Here is a 24,106-nt window from a genome sequence, read left to right as displayed (position 1 = left end):
GGGAGGCTTTGACAGCCTTTGTGGTGGCCTCAGGAAACCTGGTCTGTTTTGGAGCTCCCTTTTTAGATGCGCTGTAAACCAGGCCATGGCAACCGCGTGTTTTTATGAAGTAGCACTTAGGAAAAGGGTATAAATACATTTGAGAGTGCTCTCTAGTGGTTTATTATGTCAACAGAGCCCCTGGATCCTTTCCTTCTGTGCCCGGGCCAGCCCCGCTCGCCCTGCTGGCAGGGTGGCTGTGCTCAGTGGGATGCTGCTTGGGGACACCCTGGGGGGCGGCTCACCTGCGTGGTGGCACCCGGGCCCTGCTGTGGGCACGCTGTGTGGTGGTTGGGTCTGGGGTTGTTAGGGCATGGCTGCTGCTGGCACAGGGAAGCAGCATCTGCTAAGGGAAAACACCGGACCGTAAAATTCGTGGCACCAGCAGTGGCTGAGCTTGTCGTGAATGGAGGCGTTCGTAGTCCTGACTGCTGCAGCCTCAGCTTCTCCGGAGCAGCGGCCAGCAATTAGATTGGAAAAGGCTTAGCCCTCAGCGTGTTGTATTTCTCCTCCCAAAGTGTTCGCGTTTGGGGAGCTCCAGCTGGAGCAATTGAAAAATAATTTTTTAAAAAAAGCCCTTCCCCAACGTGGACTTGGCTTGTTTAGGCACCACAATCCGGTTGGGGATAAACTACAACTTCAAGCCTGCACTCCAAGAGATAATGAGGCGAGTAAAAAAAAAAAAAAAAAATCGCTCAAAACATGTTTTTTTTTTCCCTGAACGCGGCAATTAAAACAGAAAGTGCATCTGGGCAACAAATAACATAGCTTCGTTTTCTGACGTTGGTGAGTACCGTGGGGTGGCACCTCCCATGCCATGGCCGGGCTGGTCCCACGGATGACATGAGGGCCACCAGGACTCCTGAGTCACCCTCCTTCCCTCCTCCTTTGTTCCCAGGAGCGGGACCGCCTTTCCTCTGCGGCCGAGGTCAGGCTGTGCAGCAGATGAATGGAGGCATGTTCGCCGCTGCATCACGCTCCCAGGGCTGCAGCTCCCAAGTAACTCTTTCACTGCCTTCGGGCAGCTGCCGCAGCACGCCCTGGGCTTGTGGCTCAGACTCAAATAGCCCCCTAGATGCTCATGGATGCTCAAGAAGCTTTTCTCCCGGGAAATAAGAAACACAGATGTCTCGCACAGGATATTTAGAGATTCCCTAAGCACATGTTAGGGTCCGTACTCTCATCCTGTTTGATTGGCATAGGTGTGCTGGAGCCTGCTAGACGGAGTGACAACCACATGGTTATTTTTATGCACACTTCAACCAAATTTCCTTTTCTTTCTGCTGCTCGAGAGGCGTTTTTGTAGAGATTGGTCTAGCAGAGTAAATGCCAAACCTCCAAATGCTGCATCAGGTGGAAGCTCCGTGTACCATGAGCTCACGGAGACGCCAGGAGCAGCTGGCGCAAGCTTCCCGCTGCAGCCCACACCTCTTCCTCCCATTGCTGTTAACTCAGGAAACCCTGCAAGCAGCACCGCTGCCTGTCAGCCCCTGCTGCCCCGCAGGCAGCCGGGAGAACCCGAACCCCTCCTGCCCTGCATGGCCCCGGGACCCCCACCTCTCCACGGAACAGAGGGCAGGGGCCAGGCACAGGAGCCCAGCAGCACAGTGGGGCTGCCCTCAGGGAATACACAGGAGACTGGTTTTCCTGGAGACCTCAGCCTGTAAAGGAGGGCAGCTGTTGCTCACTCACTACGGACTGGAAAAATGCAAAGTATGCGTTTTCTTTTACCCTTTTCCACTACAAAACATTTACTCCCCCCTCCCCCCCGTGCCTTTTTTTTTTTTTTTTGGCAACCATTTGAAAACAAACAGAAGACGAGTAAACAGAGATGAAAGGGGTTACTGGTTCACCAGGTCGCTCCCCAGCAGCTGGAGACAAGCCTCCTGCATGGCCCCAGGAGCTGCTGGGCAGGGGGCTGCCATAGGGTGCGGGAGGGAGCTCTCCCCCTGGTAATGGGGTCTGGGGATGCCACCTGCACCAGGGCCATAACAAAGACAACCAGATTTCCCCCTTCTTCCTGTGGCTTTGTATTTTTGTTGTTGTTATTGTTGTACTTTTTATATCTTTCTGAACCAAAGGAGGCCCAAAGATTTTTTGGTTTTGTTTTAATCAAAACAACATAGATTCCATTCATTTTCTTCTACCAGAAAACCAGTTTTTCTCCAACCCTTTTTTATAGGACTGTCATACTCTCCAACTGTCTAGTAGTAAGAAGACTTACAGATATTAGGCAATAACTGTATAATGGAATGAAGCGTTTAATTTTGTCCAGACTATTTACAACTCTTTTTATTTCTGTTGACTTACTGAACTCAGCTGCTGCTAAGCAGTAGGAACAAATAATTTTCTCTTTTAAGATGCATCATCCCTGGCTAATAGTTAGCTCAAAACATGAGGCTATTCCATGAAAGACTTTTGTGGGAGCAGAGAAAGGTGCTGCTGAACATCACCTTTCATTCATGTCAGAAGAATCAGGAAATAAATCAGCTCCTGCACACTGACTCACGTCTTTGCAGATCTGACTTCATGCCTTGCAGTGGAGTGAACCCACTATAAGAATGACTTTTTCCATTGCATTTCTAAGACTTAATTAGACTGTAATAATTAAAGAAACCCACCGACTTTCCTGTGATTTAGTTGTGGTGTTTGGACGGGGCTCGGGCGATTTTCCCTATGAGAACACAGTTGGGGCAAAGCCGCCTTCAGAAATTACAGAGGGAAGGAGTGTTTTCTTGCAGAAAGCACTGTGCTGTCTTTGTTAACGCCGGACAACAAAACGCTTCATGCAGGAACTGTGGTGGGTTTCTGGTTCCCTGTACCTCGGAAGAAGAGTGCTGAATGGGCCCTGCTGGGGCTTTAACGTGCGGTGCCAGGGACTGTAATTTGTTCAAAATTTCTGCTTAGGCATGTAGGCTGCGTCTTCTGGCTTTCCCATAGGAAACAAACCATGATAAACAGCATGAAGCAACGATGTTTAGCTGTGCCATTAAATGGCTGTTTCGATGATTACTTTCATATTGTGAGAGCCCTTATGTCTCTGTAAGCCCTTCTGAAGCCCTCTGAGACAAAGAGCCTGTGTCCATAACCGAACTGAATACGTTTTACCCCCAAACTGAATACATTTTACCCCCAAATTGAATACGTTTTGCCCCCTCAGGGAAGGCAGCGGCCCCACTGGTGTTGTGAGGTCCTTGTGAGGGAGAAGGTGCAGACCGGCAGCCCGGCTGCGTGAGGCTGCCTCTGCGTTATCTGCCCGGCACGGACATTTTGAGCCATGTCGGCAGCATGTGTTTCTTCATCCCGTGTCAGTAAAGTTTCCTGACATTTAGTGTTTTGGGGTGGATCCCTTCCTTTCCTACAAGGAGTGCCAATTTTAGTGCCGGTTTGATGGATAACAGTCCGCTAAGCGCTGGAGCAGCACCAATAGCGCTGCTTTGTGTAGGCTCTCTGGGCTCCCTGGGGAGCTGAGCCCTTGTTACATGAGCACAGCATCGCTACGCTGCAGGCACTTGCTCTGGGAGACCACCTTCAGAGGTGCCTACAGGGGAAGGTACTGCCCTAGAGGGTTGGATTTGGGCCACCTTCAGCCTTCTCACTAGAGGAACCTCAGAGTTCATTTGGGGTCCCTCCTGATCATCTCCATAGCGATCAGGTGCTGCCCATCTCCTGATGCTGATGGCCAAGGGGGAACAGCTGGGGGGCTCAAAGGCTACATATCTCCATGTAGTCCTCCAGCAGCGGTGAGCAGCACCAGGACAAGTTGGAGTGTGCTGAAGCCTGATTTCAAAGAGAAGATAAAGGACTGCATGGGGACTTTGTACTTAAGAGAGCTACCCTAGGTGCCAGTCTTACTTCTGCCAGCTGACGGTGGGAGCTGGAAGGTAGCTGGTCTACATTGCTCATCACTCCTTTGAGCTCAAGTCCAAGCTGGCACCAAAGACAGACTACAGATGGCAGTCTGAATTTAATCCCTCTTGCTCAGATGGCATGGGGCATGCTGCTTCAGGTGGACCTCCTCCCATCACTTCCCAGTAATCAAACTTTGGGTTTTATCATGCTACCCACAACCATATTAGTTGGGGTCCAAACTACCATTGTACAGAGCCACACAGCAGTGGTTTCGGCCAGCTGTGTGCAGGACATACGGTAAGCAATAAGTGGGAAGTAGTGTAATTTGGGTTTCATTGCCTTTTAAAGTGGGCTTAAGGATGGCAAATAAGGTGTCTTTAACCACCAGGTGAAAAGCAAAGGTTGTCTTTTAGGGGCTGAACTGCTGGCTCTCAGTTGGCTTAAAAAACAAAACAACAGCAACACACACAAAAGCATCTTTCTTTGCAATCTCTTCTCCTTATAACCCACCCGAATGGGATGCCATCCTGCCAGCAGCTCTGTCATTGACTTCACCTGTTCCACAGGGGTCCCTGCAGGTGACATTACAGCAGACGTGCAGGAAGGACCAGGCCCTACATGCAAGTGATGAGTTACAACACGCAGTTTTGCTCTAATTATTTATAAGAAATCATTTCATTATAAATAGGTTTTTCAGTTAAATGTATTGCTAGCATTACCTTATTACTTATTCATAATTAACTAAATCATAGCAGATTTCTATGTTATTATCATTTCCATACACTATAAATTATTCAGAAGAAATGTTGGTCCTGTCAGGGTACTCGGTACGTGCAGATGAGATGAAGGAGCTCTCTAGGCCTAAGCAAAGAGCAGTTTCTCTGTCTCAAACATTTCCACAAGTGTGTTTTTAGGAGAACTGGGAAGGAGAGGGGCAGGGGGTGACCGATTGATAGAGTGAAATGCTGGCTCCTAATGTTACTGTTGAAGGGCTCCCTGCCCCATGCGGGGCATCTCCTGGCTGCTTTTCAGAAGAAGCAGAGGGAATGGCAGAGCTTATGGGTGAAGAACCTAAGGCTGCTATGGAGCCCCTGGCCTGCCTTTTCCACACTGCATTTCTTGGGGCTGGAATTCAAGGGAAGGGTTTTGTTGTCACTGCAAACTCTGCTGGCCTGTTGAAAAATGAACGAGAAACGCTGTTGGAAAATTCACAAGCAAACTAAATTCAGAACCATACGTATAAGGGACTGTAATGATTTGCTTCAGGTGAATTTACCTGGGAAACACAATTCTTACTCATGAATAACAAAAGAAAAATTTGTGTCCCCAAGCAGAATCTCACGAGCATTTTAAGATTTTTCTCATTGGCACTGGCATCTCACTGGCGTATGATAAATAGGAAAGTCTGGGAGAGTTCTTTGAAGCCATTTATTACTGATGCTGTCTCCTTAGCCACGTCCTAATTGGAAAGAGCTTGGCGAGTCCTGGGCCGTGCAGTACGGTGCTCCATCACCCTCAAGCATGCCAGGGAGCTGGTGGAGGTGGGAACCAGGGCAAGTGTAATGGGGTCAGACGAGTGGAAGGAGTGATGAATTCAGGAACGGCGGCACAGTTGAGGAAACAGAAAGAATAAGGCTAAGCACCCAGCTGAAACAGGGAGCTTCATTTGAATAACATGATCCACTCCCAGAGCGGCTTTCCTGCTGCCAGCATGTCTGCACTGCACGTCTGCGTTTGCCCCTCGGGATGTGTGAGTGTATTGCCTCCGTGGGGAAATCCCTCGGGAGCACGGCTGGCCACCAAGCCACGGCCCTGCTGAGGCAAGGAGCCTTGTGCCCGCTCTTCCTCTTCTCATTCCTTGCTGGGTGCCTTTTTGCATGGTCTCTACTATGCTGATTTCAATCCGTTTCCAGCTTTGCTTTGGATAAATGCAATAAATGTTTAAAAATGTTTCTCTTAAGATGGAACAAAGCCCCGTGCCCTGCTGTTTTGCCTGGAAACGCCTGCAGGCTGCTGAGGTGGCAGGCCTGGAGGAAGGGACAGAGCAGGCATGACATGGGGCGCTTCCACCCCTCTGCTCCCAGGACGAGCCTCAAGCCAGCCAGGCCAGCAGCACCAGTCACCTCCTCGCCTTGGAAATGGCCTCATCCTCTGGAAATGGCCCTGCTCAGAGAAAGGAGGGCTCAGCAAAGCCCTTGAGTCTGGCGGGTGCTCAGTGGGCCTCATGCCTGCGCTCCCCTCCCCTCTCGCTGGCCTGGTGCTAGGGGAGGGGAGGAAGGCAGTGGAGGTGATGGACACAGAGGAAGGAGCAGATGAGCTGCACCCCTTCGTGCAACCCGTCTGGTATAAGGTGGCCACGGTGTCTCTGCCACTGGTGTGGCCGTGGAGTGTGTGCAGCTACATGCCGCGTGTCTGGCATGCAGATGTTTGACTTCCATTCGGCTACAGTCACCCAGCAGCGGGTAGGTTTCTAATGTATCCGCGTTTAATAGAGCCATCCTCAGTGACTGCCAACAGAGGGAGGTTTGTTGGATTTAATCCTCCGCAGCAGCCTGTGGGATGCTGGAGACAGATCCGCTCCTGCTATCCCCTGCCTGATGCCGAGCCAGGAGCAGGCTCGCTCCCCTTCCCTGGGCCATAATCACCATTTCTGCCGAGCACGGGCTCCCCGGGTGCCAGCTGTTCCCTGCTCGGCTCTGACAGGGTGCCCAGCAGCTCACGGTGCTCAACCCATCCTCCTTCCCCATGTGGGCCATGCTGCTGGCTGTGCTGGGGGCTCACACAGGATCTGGCTCCCGCAAATTTGCTCCGAGTTTCACTCGGCAGTGCAGGAGGAAGCAGGGGGCCTCCTTACACAAGAGCAGGGTTGGTTTCCTCGGTCTGGCAGACGGCACTGAAACTGTACTGTTCTTCTTCTGGAGAGTTCCCCAGCGGTGCCGGGAGAGCGGCAGGAGGGGAGAGCTGCAACACGATGCCTCTCGCGCCGAGGGCTGCCGGGAGAGCCGCGCTTGCAGCAGCTGGGGCCAGCAACGCTCTAGCCCCCCCCTTCTCCTCATGTCTGAGCCTCGGCTGAGCTCTGCCTTACACCAACCGCCTGCGGCAGTTTCCAGGAGTCAAGCCTCCAGTGAGATTAGAAAAAAAAAAAAAAAAAAAAAAAAAAAAAGGAAATGATTAGTTTGAAAATTAGCAGTTTGGATTTTAGTGTGGTGGGATGTCTCTGCCTGCTGCTGTGCCCAGCATGCCATCCCCTTGCTTACACTGGGAAAAATGAGCTCTGTCTCTAGCTTTGCAGTGTAGTCCCTACCTGATGTGGGCTGGGTCACCGGATCTGGTTGAAAACCCTGTGTGTGTGAGCAGTAGTGGTGGCACAAGGAGAGCAGCGGCCAGCTGAGACCGAGGGAGGGAAGGGCTGCCAGGGAGAGCAGCAGTGTGGTGTGGGGTTGGCTGCAGTGCCCTGCAAAACTTCCCTTTGCTTCTTCTCCCACCCCGTCCCGCAATTACAGAGGGCCTGCTGCAGAGGTGTGGGCTCACGGTGCCCAAAAAGAGGCTCACCAACAGAGCCAGCTTTCCTTTCCTTTTCCTTCACCACTTTTCTGTGTGAGCTAGCAACTGATATCTGTTTCCTTAAAAAAAAAAAAAAATAAATAAATAATAAAAAAAAAAGGATAAGTGGGCCTAAAGGTCAATAACCTGTCTGTGTCCATCCACACCACTGGTAAGAGCAGGAGAGGACGCGGTCCCTGCCCCGGGCCCCAGGGAGCCCTGGCTCCCCTCCGGGCACAGCGTGGCAGGCAGGAGTAAGCAAACAAGCAGAAATTGCCCTGACTTAGCAAGAGGTCATGCAGAAAGATCCATGCTGGCAGACGAGACAGTGTGCTAAAGATAACTGTTCGACAAACTATATTTACTCTCCCTTTCTGGGAGGACTTAGAGGGGATTTGGAGTATTGTACTAATACAAGCCATTCAGTGCCTGTGCTGGAGGAGGTGCCTCCTCCGGGCTCCTTCACGTTTGTGTCTTTACAAGCCGTGAGGGGGGGTACTGATGAAAGTAGCCTTGTCTCCTAATTGTTTTGGGAATGCACATCAGCCTGCTTGCCTTTCCCAACCAGAATGACCGGGCAGCAATGCACTACAAGCAAACACAGCTGCTGCCTTCCCACCACCACCATTTTGCTCCTCAGGCAACGCGAGTTATCCCTGCTCCTGCTCCCCTTCTCCCCTGCGGAGGATGTGACCCATTTCAGGGCTGTTGGAGCCAGGGGAAAGCCTGGTGCCTGTGCTTTTGGGAAATCTCTGTGGTGACCTAAGTAAAGGCAAACGGGGGGGCAGTACTGACTGTAGGGGGAGGAGTGCAGAGACAATCCTCCCCAACAGGCGCAGTTTTCCAGCTGATGCTCGTAAGCTCTCCACTGTACGGGGAAAGAGGCACTTGAGACTTTGAGTATGCAGTAACCATGACGAATACAGAAGTACAGAAACAGCTCTAGGCAGCTAGAAAGAACAATACCGAACAAACAAATTAGCCATCTGTACCATTTCTAGCTCCTAAAAGTAAACATAAACACAGGCCCTGGAAAGAACCGCACTCATAACACACCATTTATCTCTGCTGGCCCTGGGGGCAGCAGGGACCAGGGGAGCAGGCTCCTCGCTGCCTCCCTCCAGGTTGGCTCTGGGCTGCTGGAAAACCTTCCTGCAGGCTCCAGAGTAGGGATGGGCCACTGGGGCGCTCCCCCCGCGGGTGACAGTGGCAGTGACACCATGGAAAATCTCGACCCTGGGGGGGAATGTCCAGTGTTAGCATTACAGAGACTTCCTTTCCCAAGCCCTAGGCAGTGAGGGTCTTGTGATCCTTCCTCTCGCCTCTCCTTTGGGCGCAGCGGGGTGTTGGGAAGGTTATAAATACAGGCAACTGTTTGCTGTAATCCATCTCTGTCCGTGGGGATCAGCAGAGCATTGGGCTCTTCTTTCCTCAGTCCCGATTTATCTCTGATTGACTCGCCCATCCTGTGGCCACCATTCATAATCCTCGGCTCGTCGCCTCTTCTACTGAAGTCTCCTTATATGCCAAACACCCACGGATAGCTGCCTTAAAAACATCATCCTCTCGAGATGGAGAGGTGCCAGGGTGGTGGTGCTAGGGGTAGTGGGGCAGCTGCTTTGGAAGCTTCGTTCCCTTCTGCCCTGCCCGGTGGGAGATGGGTGACTTACTCCAGAGGAGAGCAGGTGGAAATGGCCAGATCTGGGAACACACTGTGCTGTGGGAGCCTGGACATATAGAGTATGAGAACCTGGACATTTGCTCCTGTGCTATGTATCTAAGGAAAGGAACCAGGCCCCAGGTGCTGCAAACCATGCCCATGTTCCCTGAGCTGCCCCAGAGGTACCTTTGCACAGCACCACGTCCTACCAGCTGGGAAAGGACACTGGTGGGACACGTCTCTGTGGACACCTCAGCTGTCCTCCAGCATCCCAGCCTGGGCTGCATCATGGGGGCTGCTCACTACCCGGCCAGGTTCAACTTTTGTGTCCTCTGGGCTGTCCCTGGCCTCCTGCAATTGGTGCAAGGGCTCCACAGGGAGTGGTTGTACGGGAAATGCTCAGCTGATACCACCACCAGAGGCCATTTGGGGCATGCTTGCAAAGCAGAGTTGCCATCTCATCGCTGTTCCAATCTGTAGGCAGGAACAAGTTTGCTGTGACTGTAGAGATCAGCACTATCTAGGCCTGATTGCATCCTTTTGGGGAAGGGCAGAAGCAGGTGACACCCGAGTTGGGGGCAAGGATTAGGAGAGCAATGCAGACTGGAGGAGAAAACAAACACACCCATGAAAGGGCGGCAGACCAAGCCTAAAATCTGTCACTGTCAGAGAAAGAGCAACAGCAGCATCTGTCTAACAGCACATACTGATAGGGTAGGAGCTCTTTGTTGGAGTGTGACCTTCAAGCCATCGCCAGGAATAGATTTTGGCTCCGATTTCAGCTCTAAGTAAAGCACCTTCTCCTGTCACGGTTTTGAAGCGGAGGTATTTCAGTTTCCAGAAGCAAGCAGAGCTCGCAGGAGGCAGCCGATGGCCCTGGCATGGAGGAGGCTCAGAAAACAGCCGGGCTCTGCACTTTGTGAATGACACAGGGACAAAGAGACTCGATGGGCAGCATCCCCCATGTGCACTGCCTCGCACCAGCTGGTAATGAGGCTGCGTCTTTTCTTCTAGCCTGTAAGGAGACATTACATTTTTTCAGTTTGTCCAAAGCACGGGGTATTTCTAACAGTGTAACTCAGCTGTTGTCCCAGGCTCTTGCTGCTGCTTGCCATACCAGAGCTTTATTTCTTTTTGAAGTCCCCAGCCAAGGGGAAGCATAGTTTCTGAACCAAGGAAAGCGGGCTCCCGTTCAAGTTAGCGGAGGTGCAAGATGGGACCCAGAGGCCAAACAGCCATCTGTTTTGCATGGCAGCTGTAGCTTTCAAGCCATATTAATCAAGCTTCCCTCTTTGACACCCTGCCCCATCTATTTCACAAAGGTGGCTATGAAATATAGTGTCCATGCTGTCCTTGATGGGAAGTGGCAGCTCAGAGAACAGAGGGTGGCACGAGGAGCCAGGAGGCACAAACCCTGTCTCAAATGTGGATCTGCACCCCCAGCAGCCTTCTGCACAGCCCAACCCAGATGAAAAAATAGGTAGCGTCCCATGCACATGGTGCTTGTCCTCTCACATCCCGTAACCACCTCCAGGAAGAAAATATTTTGCTAAACATCACCCAAAACGAGAGGTTTCAGTTCACTGGAAAGCCACATCTGATCTGCCTCTGGAGCCTGAGGAGCTGAAGTGAAAATCAAAACAAGCTCCTCAGAGCAGGCAGGGGGAGGGAGGCTGCTGCTTTTACCTCTTGTGCTTAAACCTCTGTGCCTTCAGGAACATTTTCTCTGCTTCTCGGGAACATCACACCAGCAGTCGCAGAGGGGAATGCCAGCTTCTTGCTGCTGGCTGCGTCCCCCCCCTCGCTCCGCTGGGTGAGCTGCGAGGCGCGGGGATATTCCCTGTCATGCAGGTAGGAAGTCTGCCTGGCAGCCTTTCAGAAACAGAGGAGCAGAGAGGGATTTACAAGGGCTGCTGGACGTGCAGAGGTCTGGCACCATCAGATGGCTTCTCGCAGGTGGGGACCGCACTGCTGCTCTGTGGACCGAGCACTGCAGATGTTTGCCTCGGCCAGTCAGCCGCAGCACTGCCAGCAGGTTGGAAAGCCACCAAGACATGGGGGCAAGGCTTTTTATTCACCTTGTGTCACTTGAAATGAGCACGAGGAATGCAGCAGAAATCCACTGTGTCTCATAAAAGGGCACGTTTCTTCACTGTCCTTGTGAGGAATCTAGGTAAGGGAAGCTGCACCCTCCCTTCCCCAGGAAGCCAGGACCTGAAATTTTCCAGCAGTGGAAGCTGTGGTGGAGGCAGGATGTTGTCCTCTGCAGCCCTGTGTCTCCTGCTGTTGTTAGCACATTTAGCAAATTCTGGGATCCGGTTTTCTTCCTAGCAGTAGCATGCCAGCAAGATCCTACATAACCGGAGATGGAAAGAAGAGGCTCTGTGCACACAGCCCGCGACTGGTAGGAGACGCAGTGACATTTGGCATCTGCAAGGAAGTTGACAAAGCTGTTTTCTCCATAGGATGCCAAGCTCATGTGGCAAACAGAAAGAAGGGCCCTTGTAGATACCTGGCTTAGGATGAGCATCCTACATATGCACAGTAATGGCTGTGGTATTTTTGATGCATCCGAAAACATCGCGTGGTATTGCTTGATTCATAGTGGGTTGGCAGAGACCAGAGGGGGCGGGGGGGAGTTTCTTTTCATTTTGTCCTTCTTTTGTTGTTGCTGTTGTTCTTTTTTTTCTTTCATTATTATTATTAGAAACCACAGCACTTCTCTGCAGTGCTGCAAAAATCCTGGAGCACCTGAAATTGCCTGAGATGCTGCTGCAGAAATCATAATCCTGCTCCCCGTGCCACCGGGAGCCTGCTCACACCGAGGCTCTCCAGAGAACGAAACCCACAGCAACGCACGGTGCCGGCTGCAGCCGCCCTCTGTACCCACAAGCAGCCTTTCTGTACAGGGCAATTACAAAACACACAAGGTTAGTTTTATTACCACATCCAACAGGCATGAAAGATGCCTCACAGGCCTGTGGGATAATTACCGGTAGTTAACACTCTCCCCAATTCCTGCCCCGCCACGGAGCAGGTCTGCAAGCTGGGAGGACAGGAGCTGCCTTGTCAGGACAGGGTGCACTGGCAGCATGCTGCTCCTCTTCCCAGGGCTGCACCCCCTGGTCCTTGCAAGGGGTGCTAGGGACCCTTCCTAGGGTCTGCCAGGTGTTGTAGGGTCGGGGTGGGAGGAGGAAGAGGTTGGGTGCCATGGGCTGCACCTCAGCCACGAAGGCCTGGAGGCAGGAGCAGGAGGACCAGAGGGGTTGCGCCTTGGTCTGGGTGCTGCAAGGGAGGCAGAGCAGCACTGTGAGCGAGCGCCCTTTGTTTTACAGATCATGGCAAAGCTCCTGGAAATTAAACTATTCTTCACGCGTAATGAACTGTGCGCGTCCTGCACAGCCATAAAGACATCAAAAGTAGTGCTAACAACTAATGTGTGCCATAAATACCAACTCATATTCATAGTATTTTCGCATGGCCATTACAACTAAAATATAAATGGAGTTTTTTATTTCAAACATTTAATATTAATCAAATGGTTATGAAAATACATAACAAACTACTGTGACACGCTCATGGCCTAAATAATAAAAATGAAATGGGTGATGAATTCCTGTGAAAATTTAATTTGCAAAATAAAGAACATTGCATTAATAAGACATAATTATATCATCAAATATTTACCATTATTTTCTGGAATCCGTTTTATTTTTATTTTACATAATAAAACAGTGGGTGCACAAAGCAGCAGGCTGGGCCCTGTCCTAACTCTTTCTGCGCCCCCGGGTCTCGCAGGCTGCACATCTGTAACTCCAGTTTTGATGCTTTGCCTCATTGTTTTCCTTTAAAGGAATACCAAATCTAAGACATTAAGAATCTTAGTTCTGGCATCTCCTCTCCTTTGTTAATCAGTACACATTGGTACCTTTGTTTTAATGCTCTTCTCTACCACAGATGAGGTGGCCGAGGCGGTTGGCTGGGACAGGGGTGGACAGCAGTCTCACTTGGACCAGGGAGCGGGCACATGAGCTTCCCAAAATGTGACCGTGGAAGCAGCAAAGCTGCCACATTGATGTCCCTCTCCATCTGACTGCCAGGCCAGGGCTGTATCCAGCAGAGAGTGACACGGGTTGATGGCCTTGCCCTCATACTTGGCAGGAAAGGCCATGGGGGTGGTTTCTCCCCCAGCTTTTGGAGGGTACAATTGCTGCTGCCCGGCTTGGTGTCATTCTTGTTTCAGGCTGCCCTTGCTTAACTCAGCCAACGTCAAGAGACTCAGTGGGTTCTTGTGTTTTTTTTTTTAGGTTAATTTGGAAAACTTCCCTGATTATACATCTGCCAGTGCAATTTACACCTCTGAGGATTGGGTTGATTAGAGAATCAGTGAGAATGATTAATTTTATTCATAGAAGGCAGGGCTACGAGCGCGCTGCAAGCAGAGCCTGCGATAGTGCACTGATACTTCCTTTAATTGTTCAGCTGGGTCCCTGGCAAGCCCGAGCCGAAGCTGCACGAACTCGCTCAGCAAACACTTCTGCTAGCCCGAGCTTCGGCAGCCCTGCAGAGCCAAACGAGGCCCGGCCTGCCTGCTGGCTCTGAGCTTGAGGCACAGCCTCCCCACATGCAGGAGCAGCCTTCTTTCTGCCTTTGGGCTGAGGCATGGCCACCTGAGATGCGAGGCTCTGGCCTGGCCTGGCCAGGGAAGGCCTGGGCACGCTGCTGGAGGTGACAGTGCAGCGGCCTCTGCTCTGGGATGGGGAAGGGGCTGCCCGTGAGGTACTGGTGGTCACACCAGGTATGGGGACAGGGACATTGCCATTCCCCCTCCTCGGGACCCAGCTTGGGGGAGAGGCTGGAGAAGAGTAGGAGTGGTGGCAACCTGGAGGAGGTGGCTCTCAGGGGAAAGGTTAACAGAACTGGTCTGCCCAGTCTGCAAGAGCGGAGGATGAGGGCAGACGTGGCAGCGTGTCAAATATGTGAGGATTGCCATTAGACCAACTAGTCTCCAGGTAGACAGAGAGGGAGGTGAGTTGTTCCTCAGTGAGAGTGACCTGGGTTAGGGCTGAAGGAAAAACACGCCTAACTACCAGGAGAGGCAAGCCCTGGCAGAGGGCTGTCCCTGTCACCAAAGATATTTTAAAAAGGTTAAACAAATACAGGTTGGGGAAGACAGGAAGAGAGGGAAAGGGAGGCCAAGAGGGGCTGGATGATCTGTGCAGGCCCCTCGAGCCGTACATGTCCGTGGTTGGTTGGGATTGAGGTGGGGACAGTGCCCAAAATGTGTCTGGTGAATTCCAGTCATGAAAGTGACTCCTCGGCCCAGGTTGTGTGTCCTCCTAAAATGGTCCCTAGCTTTGCAGAAAACCCATGCCTCTTGCAAAACAGGCCACTCAGGGCATCTACAGCACCTGTATCCCTGAAAATATGCACTTTTTTTTTTTTTTTTCTTCTTTTAATATCTGAAATGATTTTCTGCAACCTTTCTTCAAGCCTGGCTGAGTTTTGAACTCATTCAGATCAAAAGTTTCTTTATTGGCATGACTACAATGCCGGCACTGCCAAAGCTAACATATAATACAAATTAAATGATAAGTTGTATGAAATATTCTTTCATCCATATCCAACAGTAATATTGTAAGATGTAGAACCCTAACCTCCTTCCTTAAAAACATGAAGGAAAAAAAAAAAAGTGCCAAAAAAGAGCAGCCAGGAAGAAAGGAAAAGTTATTCACTGCTGTGCTGGGTGTTAGCTTAACTGGAAAAAGGGGCTGAGGTTAAGCAGAATGAAGCTAATGTGTAGAATAGGTCAGTTTAGCCAATCCTATCATAAAAAGGCTGCTGTCTCATTCGTGGTCTATTTGAGCCAGGAAATTTAGGTACAATGTACTCAGGGATCTTACTTGGACTGCATTTATTTAGACCAGAAAATGTTTTGAGGTCATGTTATTTTAGGCTCAGCTAAACTCATTCACCTTTTCAGGTCCTGTGCCATGAACATGCTCCACAGCCTAAGCTACACAGTGGTGCTTGGTGTTCATCTACAGCTCCGAAGATGGACCAGAAGTAGCACACACATTTCACAATTTATAAAATATTTATAGAGCCAGATATGTGTGGAAGAAGAGCTAAAACAGGGAGAAGAGAAGCACATACTGATTCCACAGTGAAAAAATAAATAACATAAGCTTAAAAAAAATGGCTTTGCTGCCTGTTGCCCTTAGTTTAAGCAAACTCTGCCTGTAGCCAGGCGGTGACTTTCTGGCTTGTCCCTATTTCTGCCTGCCCGCCCACCCACCATCCTCTCTGTGCTATTTCTCGCTGTTTCCCCAGCTGACCCATGCCCTGTCGGGCTGCACCAGTGCCTTTTACGGCAGGGACAGGGAGGCAGAGGGCAAGGACACACAGCCGAGGTGGCATGAGCAGTGGGGAGCAGGCTCGGAAGGCCAGGGGTTGTATTTAGCCCAACGAGGAGGAGCGCTATGAAAAAAAAAAAAAACACGGGGCAGCCCCCGCCTTGCAGTGGGGCCATGCAAACCTGCCTGTGCCCATGCTCACTCCTTTGGCATCGGGGTGGCTGCCGTTACCGCCTCCCTGCTGACACAGGGGTTCGTCCCGAGTGCAAAAACAAATGGCTGAGGACCCACGTGCTTTGCTTTGCACAGGGCAGAAGCTAGGGCAAACCCTGTCACTCACCCGCAGATATTTTGGCAGCGTCAGTGGATATCTGCATGGCTGGGAATTTCAGTCCCTGCACATCTCCAGTGACAGCACGCTCTCTAGCTGAGCGTGGCATTTGCTGATCATTATTCCGGTGCAGTGAGCAGGCTCGAAGCTTCGCAGTCACAAGAAGCACATTCCTCCGGGTTTACCCTTCTCACGTTACCGGTGGCGGTGTGACCCGAATAGTGATTCGCACCTCTCAAGTGTGGCGGGCGCCGGGCTCCCACGTCCCGCTGCAAGGCAGGCGAGTCCCTGCCTGCTTCACCTCCGGGGCTGGAGGCTTTCCTGGCTGCTCGACAGTCGGGAGAGATGTCTGAAAGACACCAACCCGCCAGGCTTCTGTACGTGTTGGGAGTCGATCCTGCGTGTTGCCAGGGCTGACATTTGGGAACTGGCACGTGTGGATGCTGTCGAACCTACGTGTGTATCTGGGGGGGCTTAGCTGGGGAATCTGATTCATTTCAGATATGCCTGCCAACCTCTGCTCCCGCTGAACAACCCCCAGATCAGGAAAACTACAGCAAATGTGTCAGAATTATTTTTTTTCCCCTGTATTAGAGCTTTATTCAAGTAGGTATCACAGGTATCTACCGGGTCCTTAACTCTCGGTGGGGTCTGGCCCTACCTAGGGAGCTGACTGCAGACAGTGAAACGTATTTGTGAAATTAATGAGGCATTCACATGTGAAATGGGTGGTTGTTTTTTTGGCAGTGCTGAGCATCTACAACTACTACCACATCCACTCAGAGCATGTTGGCACGGAGCACCCTGGAAAATTAGGCCATGTTTCTCCAGTGCAAGAGGCTTGTTGATGTGTGGGATATCAAATGTGTAAAATTATTTGCACTTTGCTTCTTAATAACAATAAAAGGATGAGTCATAATTACTTTCTGGGAACATTAAAATCCTAGACACAATGCTTCTTGTATCGTACAGTGAGTCCGTGCAGCACAGTGTATTAAATGCTCTTCTTTATTACAGAATAGTGATGTCTAATAACTCCCGAGCTTGAGTTTCACCACAGTATTTATAATTCACATGCATAATAACGTTTTTCCATTTAACAGCCCGGGGCAGACGCCGCAACATGTTACATAGCACTGGTGCAAATAACGAGATAGGATGATGTCATTTGGTAGCGTTCCTCCTAAGCGATCTAAAAATATTCCCTCTCCCACCTTTCATTGCAGCCTTCTCCCTTCTGCCTGATGCTTTTGCGCCAGTTTCCATGGTAACAGCTTCTTTTGTAGCCCGGGCTGTGAGGGGAAGGATTCATGCAGATGTTGTCATTGATCCAACACCTTGCGGCAGCTTTTATGGCGCATTGTCTTCTTGCTTCCTGCCCTCGTGTCTCCCTTCCACCCAGTGAGAATGGCTCCGGACTCTTTCTCCTGCCCGCTGCCTTTGATCTGGAGGAAGGGAAGGGGAAAAGTATTGATTAGATTTTATTATGAACCCTAATCCTTCTCCGGGCACTTTCTGAAAGCTTAAAATAATGTGCCGTGGAGCCTGCCACAGGTTTCCTCGTCCAGTTGTTAAAATGGGTGCCTCATACAAAAATACTAGAGGGATCAAGAGCGTTAAGCGTTGGGAAACCCTAATTAAAACCTCCCTCTGACAGGGCATGGAAAACTTCTGCTTCATACAGAGCTGCTGCTGTTTTACTGCTTGCATAGCCTGATCAGAGCTTTTTTTTTTTTTTTTTTTTTTTTTTTTTTCCCTTTTCTTTCTCCTGTTTTTTTTCCCCCGCTAAGCGCCTGGGGAAGTTTCCACATTTTGGCTGTGCTCATTGTTCAGCTTCTCCCCACCCATGCTTGTCGTTAAGGCTTGGCTTTAAGGAAAAGGGAGGGACACGGCAGAGCCTGTGCTGGAAAAGCTGCAGCATGGGTTGCTGCAGACATGAAACGCAGCAGCTGTAAGAAAAAGCAGAGAACAAGGAAATCTGCTTAATCACCTATTGTCTGCAGTTGTTTTGCATTCTTCACCTATCACTCGGTGCTGAAGCTGGATGCTATTCTCTCGATTGTCTGAACCTGACAGACCGATCCTAATGAACGTGTAACTGAAGACCTGGGCTTTTGCATCTGCATTATTTATTCACCTAAAGCAGGAACTCTTCTATATTTAGCATATGATGTCAGCGGGTTGTTTGCATCCTCTGAAAATTGGCAGGAAGCCACGTCTCCCATGTTATATGAAATCACCGATAAATGCTTCTTTTCACTGCAAGAAAAACAGCTTAATAAATGCAGCTCTTCACTGCTTTCATCCTCTCCCTCCCCGCCACGCTCCCTTCCACTTCTGGGATTTGCCCCCCCCCCCCCAAATGGCAGAGCTCAGCAGCATCTGTGAAGTGGAAATGAGTGCACAGGACCGCAGCGAGGGGAGGCTGTCGGTGAGCTCAAAAAGCCGCTGCCCTCCCAAGCCCCCCCCTTGCCTCTCCCCACCCTCCCAAAAGCTGGAGCGCAGCCAAAGCCTTGGTGAATCAGGCGGAAGGGAAAAAAGGGAGAGAGGGAGAGCCGCTGTGCGGCAGAGGCTTTGCGGGGCCGCTGGTATTCCTGGTATGTAATTAGTTTCAGTTGTTTTTAGCAGGCAGGGAGCAGGGGGACAGCGAGTGCTCCCACGCTGGCTGCGCAGTGCAAAAATGGCACCCTGACAGATGCTATCACTTATCTGCCCTGAACGCGGCTTTGAAGCAAGCGTCCGGCAAAAAAAAAAAATAAAAAAAATAAAAAATCTTCCATTCGCGCTTTCGCAAGGGAAAGGCAGCCTGCACGCCTTGCTGGTGCTGCTGTGAAACCAAAGGTCATGCAAAAATAGCTAGTTTTATGCATAAAAAATAGCTTCTGGTGCCAGCGCTTCAGCTGCTGCTGCCTGGCAGGGCTCCACCGAATTTCCATGGGCCGGTTCACGCCAGCTGCAGGCCTGATCCTGGCTCCAGCCGTGGGGCGAGTCAGGGGAGTAAACCAGCTCCGTGCAGCCCACGCTGCCGGGGCCATGCCCGTGCTGTGGGTGCAGGGCTGGCTTTCCAAACCCAGCAGGTGCCAGGGGTCTTGGCGTGTCTGCGCCCTCCGTGGCAGCGCCAACAGGGCCATTTCCCTGCCATGGTTTAGCACAGCAGCTGCCCCAGCAGTCTCAGAAATAACCATGAAGGTGCGGGCAGAGCTCGGGCAGGGAGCAGGCTGAAAAGGAGTCTGGTATATCCCCAGCACTGCTGAACGGCAGCGTTGCACAAACACCATCCGCAGCTGCTTTGCTGGCTGTGTCATGCCACGAGGAGGCGGGGGGGGGGAGGGGGGGAGGCTTTAAGGAAAAGCAGGAGGGGGGAGACGTAGCCTTGCTGCAGAACCGTGAGGCTGCAGATGAATGACTTCGCCTGTTCATTAAACAAGCCCATTCAAGCTTCCGCTCCGCTGCCATTTGCTTGATGGGTTTGAACAATAATGAACTAGGAGGAAAAACCTGCCCCTGAGAAATTCAGGCTGTTCCAGCAAATGGGATCAAATGAAGTTGGTAGTATCATGTGGCCTGCTAATGTTCAGAAATGACATCCATGTATCCCAAGCTTATTCAAAACAGCATTTTGCTTTGTTTTTGGTGAACAGGGCGACCCACAGGTTAAGCATCAGAGAGACATTTGGGAGGAATTAAACAGGGAAAGGTGGGGACAGAGCACAAAAGGAAATGCTTTCAAGAGCTTTAGCATAAAACATCCTTCTATAAAGGAGCATGTGAGACAAGGTTTCAGATGAGACAGTTGTCCTCCCTGGAGAAACATCATGAAGTCGTTACAGAAAAACTCATTAAAGAATAAAGCCAGCCAATGCCACAAGATGACGGTATCTCAGTAGTCCCAGATGTTTGCTGCTCTGGGAAAAGGGAGGAAAGACTACTCCCCAAATTCGCCCTGTGTCAGCAGGGTACTCGAGGAAACTCAGAGTGAGGTTGTAAAATAAAGAACAACACTGCTCATATAGGCAGCTGCTATAAACAGCTAGCTGCCATCTCAAAACACCAAGTGAGTCCAGGTGGCCAGCACTACACGGGCACCAGTTTTGCTTCACACCTCTCATTATTTCAAGAGGCCTTTTTCTCGTTTTGGTGCAGCAGTCCGCTGTGGTGTAAATCCCAGCTGTGACTTCAGTATCATTTAGCAGCTGAGGAAATTAAGTGAGGGAAGGCTGAACTCACAGCAGGCCTGGTGAGCATGGACACCATCGGGTGGCTCCAGGCAGCAGGAAGCCCACTGAGCACGGACTAGATTAGTAAAGCTGCAATTATTTCTTTTCCCCTCCAGGGAAACCTTGGAGATAACCTGTGAGGCTTTGCTCAGGAGCAGAGGTGATGGAGGTGGCATTCAGTGGATGCATCCTCTGTATTCTCCCTGCAGCTCCCTGCAGCATGAAACTGCTCTCTCCGGGCTGACAACTGCAGCAGAGGCACATTACGTTTGCTGCTTCAGACTGGAGAATTCAAGGGCCATTCAGCAGATTACCTAACCCTAAAAGCACAACCAGTTAGTTTTGGTGCTGTTGAATTGCTATACTAAAGCCAGAGAGATAAAACGATAGGATGTCAGCAGCAGAGCCGGGAGGTTAAGGCAGATGTGCTGAGTCTCTCTGCAGGGCCAAACCACACTGTGCACCCTCCTCTTTGGCCCCAGCAGTCACATCTTGTGGGCTGCTCATCACGGTCAGTAACAGGGATGTTCTGCTCTACGGGGTCAAAACCACTTTTCGCATATTTTCACATATTGTCTTAACACAGCAATAACCTGGTTCTTTACCAGTCTAACAAAAGACAAGCTGCCCTCTGATTTTTTCCATTATGTAGTATTTTGCTTCACGTGAATCTGCGAAGAGAAAAATACCTACACATGCCCAAAGTCCCTAAACCCAAAGCATGTAATAAGAAATAAGCCATTAATGACCCTCCATTCTCTCACATCCAGAACAATTTCCATCTGAAATCCTGACAACAATGGGGTGATTCAAAGCTCACAGATGTTTTGTGAAGATTTTCCGAGAACATCCAGTCAGATGAATTTCACAAGTGGTCCCTGTTTGCCATCAGACAAATATGATATATACTAGATTCACCTTTACCCATAAAGCACTCGACTGAGGCTTCATCAAAGAAAGTATGCTTTTCATCATGCTTTTTACTGGCAACAGAGCTGTGCCCAGAAGCACTTTGTGCTAAGCCTTTTTCTTGTAAATACTTACAGGCTTATTGCTCATCCCCCTTCATTGAGGACGTGGTGGGGACTCAGTGAGGGGACACCTCCAACACAGTTGTGGCGTGGCCAGTGGGGTGCTTTTTTACACTGGGCTGGGGAAGAGAAACAGATTACTTTCCCCAGACCGTGTTTTTGGAGCTCAGCCTTAATTGCAAATGCGATGCCCTTCAGCATAATCAGTTATTCCCTTGTTCTGTGCTCTCCTAAGTGCCCGACTGACCTTCACTGTCCCTCCAGCTCTTTGTCCTGCCTGGCAACAGATAAGATAAAACTTGTCAATGTGTTGGAGAGCTCTAGCAGATCTTTCTCATGTGCGTTAAGTTGTAGTTGTTCCCTGACATTGTGTTGCCCACTTGTCCAGCTTTGGCTGTGATTGATGGAAGCTAGCAGAAGTTGTTTCAGCAGAAATGGCAGCCCTGTGACAAGGGAAAAGGTGGGATCAGCTTTGGCTCGCCAGAATGAGAACTGCAGTGATGAAGCAGAGTCACCCCCTGCATCTTCTCCACATATGTCAGGACCCATTTTGTGTCCCACCCTCTCTTTCTTGTCTGCTGGGGAACAGAAAAAGATTTACTGGGACCTGTCAGGATTGTCTTCCCCTTCTTCTCCCTCTTCCTCTCAGCTTCATCTCATCTGCCCTCTCTGCTCTTTCCTGACCTTGTCCTTTTCACGCCTCTTCATTAGCTCTCTTCTAATAAAGACCTCAAAACCTATCTCAAACCCCTTTTCACACTGATCATGGTCTGAAGGCAGTATTTGCGGAATCATTTTCTGTTCCCTCTGCTTTCTTGCTCAATCCCTTTTTATTGTCTTGTCTCTCTAGAGATAGTTCTTCAGGTCAAGTGTCCTGTGTTTCATATCTGTAAAATGCCTGCCCTCCTGCACAGTAAAACAGGAAAACCTCACGTGCATCTAGATCTACCATAAAACTCAAGAGACGTATGCTCTGTATTAAATTTGCCTTTCTGACAAGGGGGCTGGGCTTGTCCCATGGGCCAGCCCTGTTGGGATCAAGGGACCCGATGGCTCTTGAGTGTCTGGCCTATGGAAACTGAAGCCAGAGGGAACATCCTCGCTTTGCAGCCTGAAGTCCCCTAATGGCAATGGACTTTGTTCCCTGGTGGCGAGGTGAAGCAAGGTGTTTGTGGAGTGCCTTGTGACTGCTTGGCAGGCATCTGTCCTTCCTGCTGCCAACGAGGGTTGGAATTAGGTGTTCATTTCTGGGATTGTCTGATGGGCCCCCCTTCAAAGCACAACAGACAGGCCAGACTCCTGGACGCAACTGTAGGAAAACACCTTTTGGTGGGTTCATCTGCAAATTGAACCTAACGGCCTAGGCGGTGCAATGTGGAAGGGGGAGATGTGACAGGGGTTCCCGGGTCCTTGTGGCCGACCGGCCTTGTCAGTGAATCCCCCAGCCTCCGGGGAGGAGGCCAAGGGGAAGGCAGCCGACTGGAGGCGGCTGGCAGGGCGAGGCGGGCAGGGGCTGGGAGCCCCAGGCAGCAGTGAGGGGTGGAAGGAATGTCTTCATGCGGAGGATTAATTGTTCCTCTGTGCTGTTTCCTGACTCTTTGAGAAGATCCTTATAGCCTGAAGTGGAAAGAGTGATGCAGTGTTGGGGGAGCCACTACCTAATTTCCTCCTGGCTGTACAACATGCCGCCTACGGCTGGCGGGGTGAGGCTTCCCCGAACCAGCAGCTCCCCTGATAGCAGGTCGTCTGGCTCACAGCAAGTGGGCACAGTGAGGGAACGAATCTCTGGCTGCTTCGCTGCTCTCCCAGGTTTTTAATTTGGGAAAGATGCTCATTCTGTGCTTGCAGGGTGGGTGGAGGAGGCTCATGCTCTCCTGCCGTGAGTCACTCTGGCCTGCAGGTCACACACAGCTCCCTCATCTCTATAGGGTGCGCTGAACCCCCTTTGGGACCCATCACCATAACTGGTAGTGTTTGTGATTGCAAGGAGGCAGTGGTGGTTCCAAAGGGCACTCTGGTTTGGCCAGTCTGGGGTGCTGCTAGCATCTTTGCCACCATGCAAGCCAGAGAGGGTGCCTGTGCCTTCCTCCTGTACCAGCCCAGCTCTCCTGGTGCTGGTGGGGACTGGGATCCAACTCAGTATGAATAAGTATGAGGGATGAGGTATGCTTATATCAGTCCTGTGTTAATCATGGTACCATAAGGGTACATGCTACTAGGCAGAAGTAAATCCACTGACTACCCAGGGGGGACTTTGGGTGGGAAGCTGTGGTCCCGTGAGCAGTGGCAGCTTCTTGCCCTAGTCATGCAGCCTCAGCCAGCCTGTTCTACAACCTGTGCTGTGCTCAGCCAGGAAATCGTGGTGGAGGAGACGGGAAAGGTGCCAGCGGCAAGGGTGGCACAGCAGGAGGGTGTGAGGCAGCCCGCGTTTGTAGCCTCCTGCAGGCTCCCCAGCAGCGTGGGCAAGGCCGAGCCCAGTCACGCTGGCAGCCATGTGCAAGTGGCCGCCCTGGAGCCTCGGGCTGTGGCAGGTTGACACCTGCCATCACCTCCTCACACCGTGCCCTTGGCCCGGCTCCTGGGATCAGATATCCCAGCCCTGTGTGGCTGCGACTCCCACTGCCTTGGGTCAGAGGTTGGCTGGTGGGACCCAGCCGTGGCTCCGGGCTGTGGCCTGACACAGGTGACTCACAGCTCCCTGGCTCCATGCACACGATGGGCCAGGTCTGGACTTCTCCTGCTCCAATGCCAGAAGCAATCCTTCCCACTGGGCTGAGCCAGCAGACGTGTGAGGGGTGGCCATCTGTAGGGGGGGAAGCTGGTGAGCGTGTTTGCCATGATTCCCCTCCAGCTGGGTAGCATTGAGCACCAATGAATAAATAAATAAATAAACAAATAAAATAAAAAGCTCTTTTTCTGCTTGTTTAAGTCTGTTCCTGCATATCAACTGCAGAACCAGCTGTGGGAGAAACCGGCTGCACAGGGGCCATAAACATTGCAGTGCATGTGTGTCTCTCTTTGTAAGAGCCCATTGTAGCAGAGCTTGCTTGCCCGTGCCGTGACTGAACCGCTTCCCT

General features: G+C 51.0%; 3 long non-coding RNA genes across 5 annotated transcripts; 2 read left to right on the top strand and 1 right to left on the bottom strand.

Annotated features, from left to right (window-relative positions):
- The first annotated feature begins 3,366 nt into the window (after positions 1-3,366).
- Positions 3,367-7,424, top strand: LOC137853634 (uncharacterized). Its single transcript, XR_011094612.1, has 2 exons — positions 3,367-4,188; positions 5,853-7,424. It is a non-coding gene; the product is annotated as an uncharacterized lncRNA (long non-coding RNA).
- A 2,039-nt stretch (positions 7,425-9,463) lies between these two features.
- Positions 9,464-12,810, top strand: LOC137853633 (uncharacterized). Of its 2 annotated transcripts, none has more exons than XR_011094611.1 (3): positions 9,464-10,111; positions 11,802-12,024; positions 12,430-12,810. It is a non-coding gene; the product is annotated as an uncharacterized lncRNA (long non-coding RNA). The 2 variants fall into 2 exon arrangements; XR_011094610.1 differs by lacking the exon at positions 9,464-10,111 and adding an exon at positions 10,704-10,945.
- A 570-nt stretch (positions 12,811-13,380) lies between these two features.
- Positions 13,381-19,048, bottom strand: LOC137853632 (uncharacterized). Of its 2 annotated transcripts, none has more exons than XR_011094608.1 (2): positions 17,772-19,048; positions 13,381-17,226 (listed from the first exon to the last, which is right to left on the bottom strand). It is a non-coding gene; the product is annotated as an uncharacterized lncRNA (long non-coding RNA). The 2 variants fall into 2 exon arrangements; XR_011094609.1 differs by having other exon boundaries at positions 17,919-19,048.
- Positions 19,049-24,106: the final 5,058 nt, after the last annotated feature.

This window comes from Anas acuta, chromosome 3 (genome assembly GCF_963932015.1).
Source record: "Anas acuta chromosome 3, bAnaAcu1.1, whole genome shotgun sequence".
Lineage (NCBI taxonomy): Eukaryota > Metazoa > Chordata > Aves > Anseriformes > Anatidae > Anas > Anas acuta.
Note: the sequence above shows the minus strand (reverse complement) of the source record. Positions and strands in the feature narration are given on the sequence as shown.